This window comes from Manis javanica, chromosome 8 (genome assembly GCF_040802235.1).
Source record: "Manis javanica isolate MJ-LG chromosome 8, MJ_LKY, whole genome shotgun sequence".
NCBI classification, from domain to species: Eukaryota; Metazoa; Chordata; class Mammalia; order Pholidota; family Manidae; genus Manis; species Manis javanica.
In genome coordinates this window covers 57,501,888-57,516,034 of record NC_133163.1, presented here as the reverse complement: position 1 = coordinate 57,516,034, position 14,147 = coordinate 57,501,888, and positions in this window count along the sequence as shown.

Below are 14,147 nucleotides of genomic sequence, written 5' to 3'. Positions count from 1 at the left end.
TTCATAAGCAAATGTTCTAAATATTCCTACTTCTATCTATAGTTTATGTGCATCTTAAGCAACAAATACTTTTATAAAAAGGAAGCCATCAAGAACTATAGTATTTACAAAACAGACAAAACATGAATATTCATTCAAATAAAAGAACTCCATAGTATTCCTTAAACAGTATTCTTGAAAATAAATCCAAAGAATTATTTGTTAGCTAATATTTCATTTACAAAGTATTATTTTTAACGAATGTGTATTTTATAACAAAGCACACTTTCTGAAAGTAAAACTTATTATTCATTTCATAAAATTTAGTTAGTGCCTTCTTGGTGTGACCTATTAGCTTTGTCTATAATATCTAAAAGGACTAAAGGGGAAACTCTGTTACTGATGTAAGGGAGGAAAAACTAATTTTCCTTTATCATTGTAAGTCCTTGCTAAGACCCCTTCCCCCATAATAAAAGACAGATCAACAGGAGGAAACAAACAGAAGTTTAATAATGTATGCTCCCCATATAACTAGGAAAACTGAGTAACCCCCCAAAAGGGCCCAAGTCACCACCTTAAATATTATCTCCAGTGAAAGACTTGGGATGAAGGCAGGCCAGTTCAGGGAGGCTACACAGAAAGCACAGCAAACAAGGGTATAGTTATCACTCAGATTCAAAGAATTTTTAGAGATTTGGTCATCCTTCTCTTCCTGATACAAAGAGGGAAATACCCTTCCAAACAGAGTTTTCTCTTATAAATGAAATGTCTCTTACTTGGCTTCCAGAACCTTTCATGTGTTTGCTGTTTCCTAAAAATAATCAGCTCAAAATAATCCTTATGGCAAAGAGGAACAGTTTGGGGTGGCAAATTCTGCTCCCCTTCCATTATATACTGCAAAAAGAGGGAAGGAAGAGAACAGTTCTGAAAGATGAAAATAGTTGTACTTCCATTTCTGCCTATTAGAAAACAACCACTGCTTAAAAAGCAGAAGAAAAAGATGCAGAATAAGTGAGATGTTCAAAGTTATTACAAAACTTACTATTATCTTAATATATTAAATTTCTAAGAAGTAAAATTTATCAATGTATCCATTCATAACAAAAGTATTTCTTATATGTCTGCCATATGCCAGTAACTCTGTGGGACACTGAAGATACAAAAGTCACTTTCTGAAAGTCTTATCTTTTTGGAGCTTATAGTATATGTTGGTTACAGTTTATAAAAGATACAAAATAAATACTTAAATAGTCAAATGTAAAAGTGCTGATTTTATGAGTATGACAAAGGAGAATCAGGTGATGCCTTTCATGCTTCTAACACTAAGATCTAATGGATTGTTCAAATGACCATAAATTTAGTAGCTTAAAAACCAAAAAATTTATTCTCTGACAGTTCTTAGGTCAGCGGTCCAAAATCAGTTTCATTTGGTCTAAATTCAATTTTAGCAGTGTTGTTTCCTTCTGGAAGCTCTAAGTGGATAATTTATTTCCTTGCCTTTTTTAGCTTCTTGTGGCCTCCTATATTGCTTGGAAATGACCTCTTCCTTCATTTTCACAGCCAATCACTCTGATCTCTGCTTCTGTCATTACATCACCTTCCCCTGTGGCTCTGACTCCTCTTAGTTAGGCAATAGTTATTATATCAGATGCACATCAATAATCTAGGATAATCCTCCCATTTCATTATCTTTAATCTATTCATATTTACAAAGTCTCATTTACCGTATAAGATAACATTCACTGGTTCTGAATATTAAGATGTAGACTTATTTGGGAAACTATTATTTAGCCAACCACAGGAGGTAATAGAAAGTTTCCCTGTGGGAATGACTCTTGAGCTGAGGTCTGATGGGTGAAATATTAGTCAGAAAAGAGAAAAAGGGAGACAATGTGAAAATACTCTGTTATGGAAAAAGAGCATTATGCACTTGATGAAAGGGAGAATGCCAACTCAGATAAGCTAGCAAAGAGCACAGGGACAGGGTTTTCAGATAAACCAGAAGTCATAGGTAGGCCTATAACTAGATTTGCAATCTGAAAATATCTCTCTGGAAACAGACTAGGTAAGGTATTCTTTAGAGTGGATGGGGATGGAGCCCTTGTTGGGGCAGAGGTGGTGAGCTTGGGAGAGCGGAGGAGGAGCAGGCAGAGGAAGAGGGTAAGAACTCTAAGAAAACCAAATGGGAATTTATTTCAGTCACCTGCATAAAAGATGTTGGTGGCTTAGATTTGAGCTGGGTTGCTAAAGAAAAGAAGAACCAGACAGCAGAATGGCAATATTTAGATGAGGGGGCAGAGAGAATGAACATATTTTGTATTATTCAAACTAGGATACCTTTGATAGTGAAACATAACCCAGGTCATACATAAAGGTAAGTTAAGAAGGCCCTGAACTTGACCCAAAAGGCCTTTAGGAAAACTCTAGATGTTAGGCAAGACATTTTGGAGGCTTATCCCAAAGACATTCCTACAATTACATTATATTATAGTCCAGCTGTACCAGAAAGAGGATAAGTCTGTTAGAGAATTAAAGGGTAGATCATTGAAACAGTTACATAGGATTCAAGTGTACAGCCTGAAGCAAATGTGATCCTGGTTCTCTCCTCACTTTCTGTGGATTTCTGGGTTTAAGGCTAAAATGAAGCAATTGGATATGCAGTCAAAGACTGGAATGAGAAAGTCTCATTGAAAACCACACTGAGAGTTTTGAAACAAAAGCATATTCAGACCCAGGAAACACCAATGGTTTGGCAAATTAAATAAACAGATGCTCCCATATCATCAGGAGAAAAAGGCACATATAAATGTAGTAAACTAAAAGGATATTGGAAAAACAACTAGCCCATGCTAGCAAGCTATGTGACTAAGTAACACCCATAATACTATATATATATCTGTGTATGTGAATATACGGATACATATGTCTTTATTTCCTCCTCATGGTTTTATATATGATATTATATATTATATATATTGATATACATACATACACACACAAACAACCCAAGATATACTGTTGAGGAAACAATGAAAATACTCTGAGGGTGAACATACTACCTAATTTCCAACTTTGCCCTTAAACTAATAAGGAGAAATATCTCTAAATTTTGAGGTAGACATTTCAAATTTTATTTGTATTGTTAATGGGGCTACAATACCATCTTCAAATAATTCCATCATACAACCCCTCTCTCTCTCAGAACTCTGTGATGACTTGCCACTAATTCAGAAACTTTCCCTGACACATTACCCCCAGTCATCGGTAAAGATGAAAGATCAAATGGAAATCCCAAAGTAAAATTACCGAAGCTCAGAGACACTCAAATATCCATGGCATAAGAGAATGCCATTGGCTTTAAAAACAACAAACTCAACTTCTTCTGGGATCTACTGACTCCTCATGGTTAAGGGATAAGCCAAGCCATCAAACAGACATGGTCAAACACTTCAAGATAATACACTGCAGATATTCCTATTGGCTACAGTATAGTGTTCTGGTATTGTGATATATACCATGTCTGATGATTAGCCTTTCTTCAACATCCTCCCAAGCAACACTTAAATGACCTAAATTCTGAAGATCTAGTATTCAGATCAGATAAAAACTGTTCTTGAACCACAGTTGAAAGGATTGTATCAGGTAATGTTAACAATTGGAGTATCAGTGGAACTCCAGAAAGTTGATTATTGGGTCCATGATTCTCCATAACAGAGACATAAGCCATCCTCAGATCACTGGAAGAGTATCTCAATCAGACACCTTAAACTAAATTTTTTTTAGGAATTAGTAGATGATTTTTGGCAAGGAGAAAGCTTCCACCAAAGACCTACAAAGTGAGATAGGTGAATGGAACCACAGATTAGCAAGTTTCAGTAAACATGCACATGTCTATTTTTATAACTACTTTCTTGTCTCTTTATTGGTTTAATGTCCTAGAGACAGATTCTCTTATGATTATCTAAAGAACACAGTCAAACCAAATAATGGATTCGTACCTCCTTTCTTCTAGGGTACTCCCAGCTCTCTTTAGTACAAATCCCTTCTAATAAACGAGTTTGTTTCCTATGTAATTGGATTTACCTCAAGTGTGATTTTTATGTGAAAGCGGCACAATAGGCCAGACATCTAAAATTCTAAAATCTCTCATCTTGTTATGGCTGAAGAGAGAGATTGAAATATTTGGGCTTTTAGACTTTGTAGACTTTAAAACTGTCTTTCACAGAAAAGAATCCATAGGACAATGGTCAACATGTGGAAGCTGTCTCACAGTACAGACTTCACAAGGAAGTTTCACTACTTAAACTCAATCTCATGTTCTGCTTTGATGTACCTGATAATCACTCTACTAGAAATCTTACCACTCATGTGCCGGTAACTTCAGTGGCACCTTATCTGTATAATGTGATTCAGAAGCCCTAAAAAAGCATTTTGGCTGGAACCAGATGTTTGGGAGCTCCCACCCCATTAAATGACATTAGATTTGTTCTTCAAAAGCTTATTGGCTAAACTCTAGAGGGAGGTCAGTGGTTTGTTTTCTCAGTAAATTGATGTGTGCATTCAGTTTAATCTCTGATTTTACCTAGAATCTACTTTCCCTCATAGTAAAAAAATCATCTTAAAAGAACTTTATTTTTCTCTTTCTTAAAGAGAGAAATTTGAGACCTAAAATAATGGCCACTGAAAAAGAATTGTTTCTTCTGTTTTCCAGACCCTTCAGTACTTCAAGAGGCCTATAACTGGGGGGTCAGGTTTGGGGAAATCCTCTGTGAGAATTGCATGGAATACAGGTAATGCCACTAAAAAGCACCAATTTTCTTGCCCTTGAAACTCATGAGCCTGGACAAGTCATGGTTCAGAAGAGGAGTGCTAAATATAATATTGTTCTTTCAAGGTAAAATGTATGTGATTTTAGGCGAAGAACAATGTACCTAATTCCCTAGAGACATTCTGATATCTTTAATATTACTAAAAAGATTCAGAAAACAAAGAAATCAGGAAAATAGGTAATTTGGCTAATATCCCCAAACTGTTTTCCTCTGGGCTGTTCTAATTAAGATTGGATCCATTGTCTTGGACTCATTTGGGCATATTAGTTTGCTAACTGTAAGTGCACAAATTATAATCATAATCTTTTCTTGGAATTTGTTATTCCTGTCATAGCACTGACTGCCATAACAAAATGCCATAGACATGAGGAATATAACAAAGTGAAACAGATTTGCACATCACTTATTTTTCACAGTAATGGAGACAGGGTAGTTCAGGGTCAAGGTGATATCAGATTTGCTAATCTCATTATGAGGTTCCCACTCTTATAACTTCACTCAAATCCAATTATTATCCAAAGGCCCCACTTCCAAATCCTATCACACTGGGGGTTAGGGCTTCAACATACGAACTTTGGGGGCACAGACATTCAGTTCATAATGGTTACAGTGATCAAAATGTTGCACAGAGGTTGTTACATCAATTGATCATTGCAAACCTGGAGCAGAACTGGGTGTGGTGGTGGGGGCAGAAGGAGAGAATGAAAAGAAATAGTTGATAATAGAGATTAAAAGAAGCATTCTTCAAAACATGATACATGATGATAATGCCTCAAAGAGCAGTATGGATCTGGATTAATCATGTTGCACAATTACCTATGCTTCAGCTTAGGCTGGGGGATTAAAAAGAGGGTCTACAAATTGAGACCATTTGTGTCAACATAACTAAATTGGTGAGACTTAAAACTGAGAATACCTACAGCAATATAATTTAACAACTTGCATCATGAAATTCTTACCAAGGAAGATGAAACTTCAAACCTATAAATAACTTAACTGTGTATGTTAAGAAATTATTGAAAATCAATATACCCAGGTGACGCTTTTACTCTTCTCTGGAAGCAGCTCTCATTTTAATAAAGCTATTTATTCATCAAGACTCACCTTCAGACCTTCCTCTTCTTGTGCCCTTCAATCCTGAACTGTTCTGTGTGAACCTTGGCCAGTCCTGATTAATTCTTTACTTTAAAAGTTTCACCTTAACTTCTTAAGCCTAAGAACAAAAACTCTGAAATAAATTTACCTAACTTCTAGCTGTTAAGATACTATCAAAGTAGTATTCTTCCTTGTTGCAATAAATTTAATGAAATAAGTTTTTCTTGACCAACAGATGTTTTTCTGAGGGAAGATTACAATAGTATCTATTTCAGTGGTTCTTAACTGGCACATTTGGTTATGTCTGGAGATGTTTTTTGGTTGCCACAGCTTGGGGAAGGGAATGTTATCAGCATCTATGACACCACTGCTTAGAGGCCATTGATGTTGTTGAACATCCTAATGCACCAGATATGCATTAGGACCCTGCCAAACAATGAATTATCTGGTCCAAAATGTCAACGGTGATGAGGTTGTGAAACCATGATCTACTTTAATTTGATTGCTGTGAATATTAAATGAGATAATAAATTTGAAGTTTTGGCATATGCACAAAATTAAATATGTCAGTCATTATTAGTAGTAATATGTTTATCAGAACATTTAAGAAAATTCTTAATAGACATCTGGTATTTATAAAAATTTGAAAAAGTCTTTTTAATTCTGCAGCATAGCACTACACATGCTCTCATCACTGAAAAATACAGTAAGTTACAGCAGAAAGGTAAAGCATTTCCATGACTGCAATGACACAAATCCCTGCTGTGTATCACTTTCCAATTTTAAATGGGAATTGTCAAAATGCATATAGCCTGGTATGTAAAATGTTTAAGAATCAAAAAGTTTATTCTCCCAGAAATGTTTAAGCATTTTCAATATGATATATATTTAATATCACTGTATTTGGGAATGTTATTGTTCAGTACAGGCCCTCAAAACCACCTTTTGTTTCTTAGGTCTATATGTTTATCCAAAATGGCAAAAACCAGTTTAGAATTTAATGCTTATTCACTGTATTATTTCTTAAGTGCATTTCACTCCCTTACCCATGTAGGATAGTGCTCTTTTCCAGATTTAGTAGTATTTTTGGTTGGATTAGGTACAGTGGCTGATATATTTTGGAGAGTCTTTGCAAATGAGAATCCAAAAATAAATCTTAAATAATTGACGATATTATTCAAGCCTGGTAGCAGTAGTAAAATAGTAAGACCAAGAGCCCACCAATCATACTTTCTATTTTCTTTTGGTATCAATTCTAAATTACCACCCTTATAATTCCATGGTGTTCTTGTGGAGCTGTCATTCACTGTCCCTCCAAACAGGCCAAATGATCTCCCTCCCGAGAATTTGAATCTCAAGCATCATGGCAAAAAGACAGGAGGACATTCAACATTTTTCCCAACATCCATATGGAGGAGACTAGTCATATGTTCATGACTTTCGATCTTCATCACTATAAAGGTTTTCAGAAAAAAAAATTCTTCATGATTACTAGTATCCTGATAACAAATTTATTTTAATTCAGTCATATTTTGTTACTTACAACCAGAGGCTTCTCACTGATGCATTATTAGCATGTGTGCACTGACATATGTTCATTCCAAAAGCTGTCTGTGTTCTGAATTAATTTCTGTAAAAAGGAAATAGCTCCAAGCTGCATTGGGCTTAGTGAATTGCATCGGCAGCTGCAGACCAAAGGGCTCTCTTTAGCATTCTAACAGCACAGAAAAAGCTGCTACAAAAGGCTACAGGTTTCCAGCCACACCCAAAAACCTGGACTAATAATACCAGTCACAGCATCATTGTCAAATATGAAGGAGACAATGTATTTCATTATTAGTGTCTTTCTCACATCCTATTTTCAAAGAAAGTCTATGAATAGAAATTCCTGGCAGAGTAAACCCTAACCTGATCAACTGCTCACCCTCTAAAGCTGCACCCTGCAATAAAATGAAGATTGAAAATTGAATCTCATCAGAGCATTCATACCACCAAGGCTATAAATATTAATTCCAGAGGTGACTACAAGGAAACAGGGGAAGAGAAAAAGTCAGTGCATGGCAATGAGAGAAAAGCTCAGGTCTGGGGAACTGACGTAAATGATTTATTTACATGAAGAAACAATGACAATAAAGTTTAAGAAGGCTTTAGGCTAGTGATTCAGATAAGATTTTCATTTTTTAATCCTTTCTAGTCTATAACCTTCTTTAAGGACTTCTATGCATAATCATGACCAGAATTTCAGTACAGTTAATGCCAGTTGAAAGCATGAGTATAGATTAGTGCTGTGATTTTATGCTTCTTATCTCTTCACAGCCTGGCACTTTTTAAGTCTGGCTTAACTTTTTTCAAACTTTGGGCCTCCGGGTCTGTGCGAATTTACATAAGTGTCTAGAGAAGAAACACTTCATAAAATTTTCATGTATGAATTGCAAGATTTCTATGAATGCACTAGTTAAACTTAGTGATAAATTCCTTTTACCAGCCATCTGGTTTAATTCTGCAAAATGCAATGTAGTCTTTATGAAGGAAAGAAATGGAAAGCAGAAGGAATTTTTTTAATTTGGAAATCATAAAAAGTTGACAAATTTTGCAGAGCTCCCTGTGAAAGATCTCTCATATATTTCACTAGTTTGTTCAAATTGAAGTACATATATATATGTTTGAATATGAGTAGTTAGCAAAATATTTGTAGATATTAGAGCTAATCTGACTTTAATGAATGATTATTTCCTTAATCAGTTAGAAAGATCAATTTCTTATTTCTTTCCTATTGAAAGCATTTAATATATTAAAAAAAACAATAAGAACAATGACATCTACCCTGTAATGCTTCAAAAAAAAAACAAAACAAATTTTTGTACTTTCAGCATTTGACAGGCAAGTTATTAAAATGCATATCCTCTTAAGACTAAAAGATACAAAAAAGAGTAAAAACTATTAAGTTTTGTTGGTATTTTGTTGTGAGGCCCTTTTTTTCATTGATTCTAAATAGTACGATATGCAGTCAACATGAAATTATTTAAAGAGCTGATTTGCATATCACCAAATAATATATTGGAAATAAATAACATTCTAAGAGAACCAGAAAAGTCCTTTTCAGTTGCTTGGAGTTTTGCATGCCTTTCTTTTGTGAATTACTCTCTTGGCTTATTTCTATTCTATTGTTTACAGTAGTAAACTATACTACTATAGTTTCTGTTTTGAAAGAAAAAGAAAGTTATAGTTTTGACCAAGTATTTCCCTGAATAAGTTAATGTGCAGGCAATTTATTTATATAGCTAGTATGAAAGCGGAAATTTCTCATGGGAGACAATATGTTTCTTAATGATTTTTTTTTACGTAATTCTGTTTAATACAGTAAATAATAAAAGGTACTTACATTTGCTGCTCCCTCTTTCTGGGGACAGCCATTTTCTCTTTCAGATAATAAAATCTCCTGCGTAGGCCCTTGTCTCCTGAGTCATTTTGGGGTAAGGAGGGTGGCGGCGAGATACCCTTTCATTGGTGCTGTGACTTCGGATGAGGCTCTCCCATTGACTTTGCTCTTCCTCTGGGGAATCTGAGCTGCTTTGGGAACCCTTACTGCCCAATCCTCCTCCACAGGCTCATTGCCCATTTCCCCAGTCACTCGTCTTCTCCCCCAACACCAGCCTTCAATTTTTTACTCATCCAGGGCTATCAAGGCCTTCTCACGAAGAATAACGAAACCAGCTAGATGACATCATGAATCATCTCAAGATGCCCGCCCTTCCCCAACTCTACAGCAATGGCCTCGCTAACCTCAGAATCTGCGCCCGCTTCCAGCAGGAAGTAACTAGAGAATGAGATTCTATGCCCAGTTCACCAGAGGCCCAGTTAAGAAAAGAATAAGATGGGAATGAAGGCAAATTCTGGCACACTAAGACTCCCACCCCATAAGATCCAATCACCAATGCAGAACACACCCTACCCCTACTCCTTAAAAACGCACTTCCTCACCCATGAGCTGCTGCTCCCTCTCTCTGGGGGCAGCCATTTTCTCTTTCAGATAATAAAATCTCTTGCATGGGAAAAAAAAAAAAGGTAATTAGCATTGGATGTTACACTATTTTATTTCCTTGTTTCTTTGGTAGCATGAACTCTTTGCAGCATAATACTATAGTTTTAAAAAAATAAGATAAATTTTTACATTGTTTGGTCATAACATATTAGCACAAAATTGTCTGGCTTCCATTAGCAAAAATCTTCATCAAATTCATCAATCCAACCATATGATTAGCTCACCATAATCATTGATAGAACTTCCTTCTTGATCAAAACAGACTGCTATTTAGTGGGTTTACCAAGAATCACCCCACCCTTGATATCTGATCACTCTTGATATCTGTTCAAGTTCTTCATCCTGTACCCTTGATATTTGATCAACTTGGTCTGACTTCAGCAAGTCAGTTTAACAAGAACCCCCTACACTTGAAGTCTTCTATTAATTGTTTTCTATCCACTGACTCCCTTGCTCTGTGCTACTTGGTTATAAACCTCCAGTTGCCTGTATTTAGAGCTGAACATACTCTCTCTTCCCTATTGCAATAGAGTTGACCCCTATTACATTAGTCTTGAACAAAGTTTTCCTAATATTTTACCAAGTGTCAGAATAATTTTCTCTTTACCACCATGGATGGTAGGTTTCTATTATAATGAATAATTTTATTAGAGTTTAGGTGAAAAAAGGAGACATTGGTTTGTACAGTTGTAAAGGATAGAGTTTGTAAAAAGATTGTAGAATCTTCTCCTCTCCTGCCTTTTCTGGCTTAGAATGGTTTTTAAGACTACTTGACCAAAAACTTAGAGGTAACATTAAATACATTATTAAACAGATTTAGTATAGGATTATCAAGCAAACTTTGAGACCTAGGTAACAAAAGGATAGTAAAGAACAAGGAAGAAGTCAAAAGTCAAAATATAGACCAATGGCCTGCAAAGAAACTGAAAGTCACCTGATACAAGTATTGGGAATCAAAGGTTCAAATAGAGTCATGTTTCTTCAGAGTAGTAAGTAGGAAAGTCAATTAACAGCTTCATGTCTTCTATCTCAGAACTTACCCTCTGTGTTTCTTCTTTCCATCTATCTTTTAGACATATTTATAGGTATTTGAAGGGTAACAGAATTTGATCCCAAAGTATGTCTCTTTCACATGAGAATTATTTTAGGCTATTTTAAAAAATAGCAGCTACAGGGAAAGCTCTGAAAATGGAATAAAAGTCACCCTTTTGTAGAATAAATTTATGTTTATATGGGAAGTCTCCATTTGTAAGGGTTTCCCTCTCTGTACCAGGAAGAGGATGACTAAATCTGAAGAAACTCCTATAGCTGGAAAGGCAATGATTTAGCTCTTCACAACGTTATCCTTGTTTACCATGCTTTTCTTGACAGCCACCCATAATTGTCTCACCTACCTTCCAAAATCTTTAATCTTATCTGGAGATGGTATTAAGTGATGGTTTGGGCAATTTGGGGTCATTACTCAATTTTTCTTGTGTATCTCCTGTGTATACCTTCTTTCTTTCATGTATACATGTCTTTAAAATTCTGTTTTTCTCCTGTTAATTTTCTTTTATTATGGGAGGGGTTCTCAGCCAAGAATCTAGAAGTGTAAAGAGAAAATTATTCTTTTTCCCCACATACTCCTCATCCTTCCCCCATCCCCAGTAAATATTCTTTCAATCTTTTCTCCTCCTCTTCACAAATAAGACTCATAAAATAAACATTCCAACTATTTGCTCCTGACCCCAAACTATTGGAATTAATATTCTGACAGCACTAATTCATGGAAATTGTCTTGACAAGTTCACTGGTTCTCCTTTACTTCTAAATTCATTGAATACCTTTGAGTTTGTATTTGCTCCCACATAATTTTATAATGTTGACAAGTCTCTTAGATAAGAAATGTTCCTTGGCATTTACTGACATTGGTTTTTACTCTACTTTCATCATGTCATTTTAATTTCCTTTGCAAGTCCTTTTAGCTGAGACTAGTACTTAAAAACCCAATGAGTTGTCCTCTTCCTCCTAAGGAACTCATTAGCCTTCTCTTTTCATTGTGTATACTTTCTTTGAGTATCCTCCATCACCCTGATAACTGTAGCTACCATCATTGAACTGATAATCGTCATATCTTTCTCTATAGTGTTTATATCATACCTGAGATTCAAGGTATGATACCAGCTACCCTCTTGATACAGTCATTTTTCAAATTCAACATAGTACAATAGAAGTATTTATCCAAAGGGAATAGTTACCATTGTTACTCAGGGTAAGCGTTATGGCTATAGTAGCCGTGGATTTCAGCAGAGCAAAGCAGATACTGCCTGTCAGAGGGAAGGGAAGGAAACAGAAGAATAAACATGGATTTAAGGGAATAAATATCTAAACATCAATTTCTCCTGAGATAGAGCGGAGAAATGGGACAAAGCCATGCCATTGTAAAATCTACTTAGCTTGCGAAAAGGTCCAGCTCATTATTTAAGTTAATCTATATGCTGTTCTTCCTCTTCTAGTAATCTTGATCAATTAAGTAACACTGTAATCAGGAAAAGACAGACCTCCAGAGTCTAAACTAACCTATGTGAGTTAAGAGTGCTGAGATCAAGATCAACATAGTCACCTAACCAACCCTATTCTTAAAATAAAACTTTAAGGTATTAAAGGTATTGATTTGGTATTAATAATTATTAATCACCTGTATATATCATGCCTTACACAGACCCCTACCCAAAAGGCTCTATTATGTTCCATTTATCTATGTGGCTATTCTTGTGCCAGTACCACACTGTTTTAATTACTATATAGTATAGTTTAAAGTATAGAATAGTATAATATAGTGTGTAGCATGATACCTCTAGCTTTGTTCTTTTTTCTCAATTACTTTGGGTATTCAGGGTCTTTTGTGGTTCTACACAAATTATAGATTATTTGCTTTAATCTGTAAAAAATGCCATTGGCATCTTAATAGGGATTACTTCGGATAGTATGACCATTTTAACAATATTAATTCTTCCTATCCATGAGCACGGAATAGCCTTCAAATTATTTCTGTCTTCAGTTTCTTCCATCAGTGTCTTATTTTCAGAGTACAAGTCTGTCACCTCCTTAGTTAAATTTTTTTCTGAAGTATTTTATTCTTTTTCGATGTAATTGTAAATGGGATTGATTTCTTAATTTCTGATAGTTGATTATTTGTATATAGAAATGCAATAGATTCCTCAATGTTGATTGGTATCCTATGACTTGACTGAATTCATTTGTTAATTCTAGAAATATTTTGGTGGAGTAGTTAGGATTTCCTATATATATAGTTTCATGTAACTTGCAAATTGTGACAATTTTATTTCCTCCTTACCAAGTATTACTTCTTCCTTACACATTTTATTCCTTTTTCTTGTCTGATTGCTGTGGCTATGACTTTCAGTAGTCTGTTGAATAAAAGTGGTGAGAATGAGCATCCCTGTCCTCTTTCTGATTTTATTTGTAAAGCTTTCAGTTTTTCAAAGTTGAGTATTATATTAGCTGTGTGTTTGTTACATATGGGCTTTATTATGTTAAGACATCTTCCCTCTATGCCCACTGTGTTGAGTATTTTTATCAATAGATGTTGAGTTTTGTCAAATGTTTTTCAGCATCTTTTGAGATGAACATATGATTTTTATCCTTCCTTTTTTTAATGTGGTTCCATACATAGATTGATTTGTGCATACTGAACCATCCTTCTATCCCTGGATTAAATCCCACTTGATAATGCTGAATGATCCCTTGAATGTATTTTTTAATTCCAGTATAAAATATTCAGGCTCTGGAAGCTCAAATTTCTTCCTTGTTTCACAGTCCACTGAGTATGAGATGTAACCTGGTGCTTTTTGATCTGTTCTACTAGGAAATGGGCAATGAGAACAAGCAAACTTAATGTGCACACTGCTCCTGCCATGATTAATAATGTCCATTATCTCTGATGCATAGCTCTAATTTATAGTCTGCAAGTAGAGTACAATATCAAACCCTTCACAGATCTTGACATACTGAATCCAATGCTGTATTAAGAAGTTAACTTTTTTGTGTGTGAAGCCCATGGATTTTTGTTACCTCAGAAAGCTTAGCCCAACCTGATACAGAATAGTCTTGAATACCGTTTTTTCTCTTTCCTATTTTTGTGAAATTTAATTTTTTTAAATCTTCATGTACTTTTTTAAAGTTCATGAATAAGTTAGGAT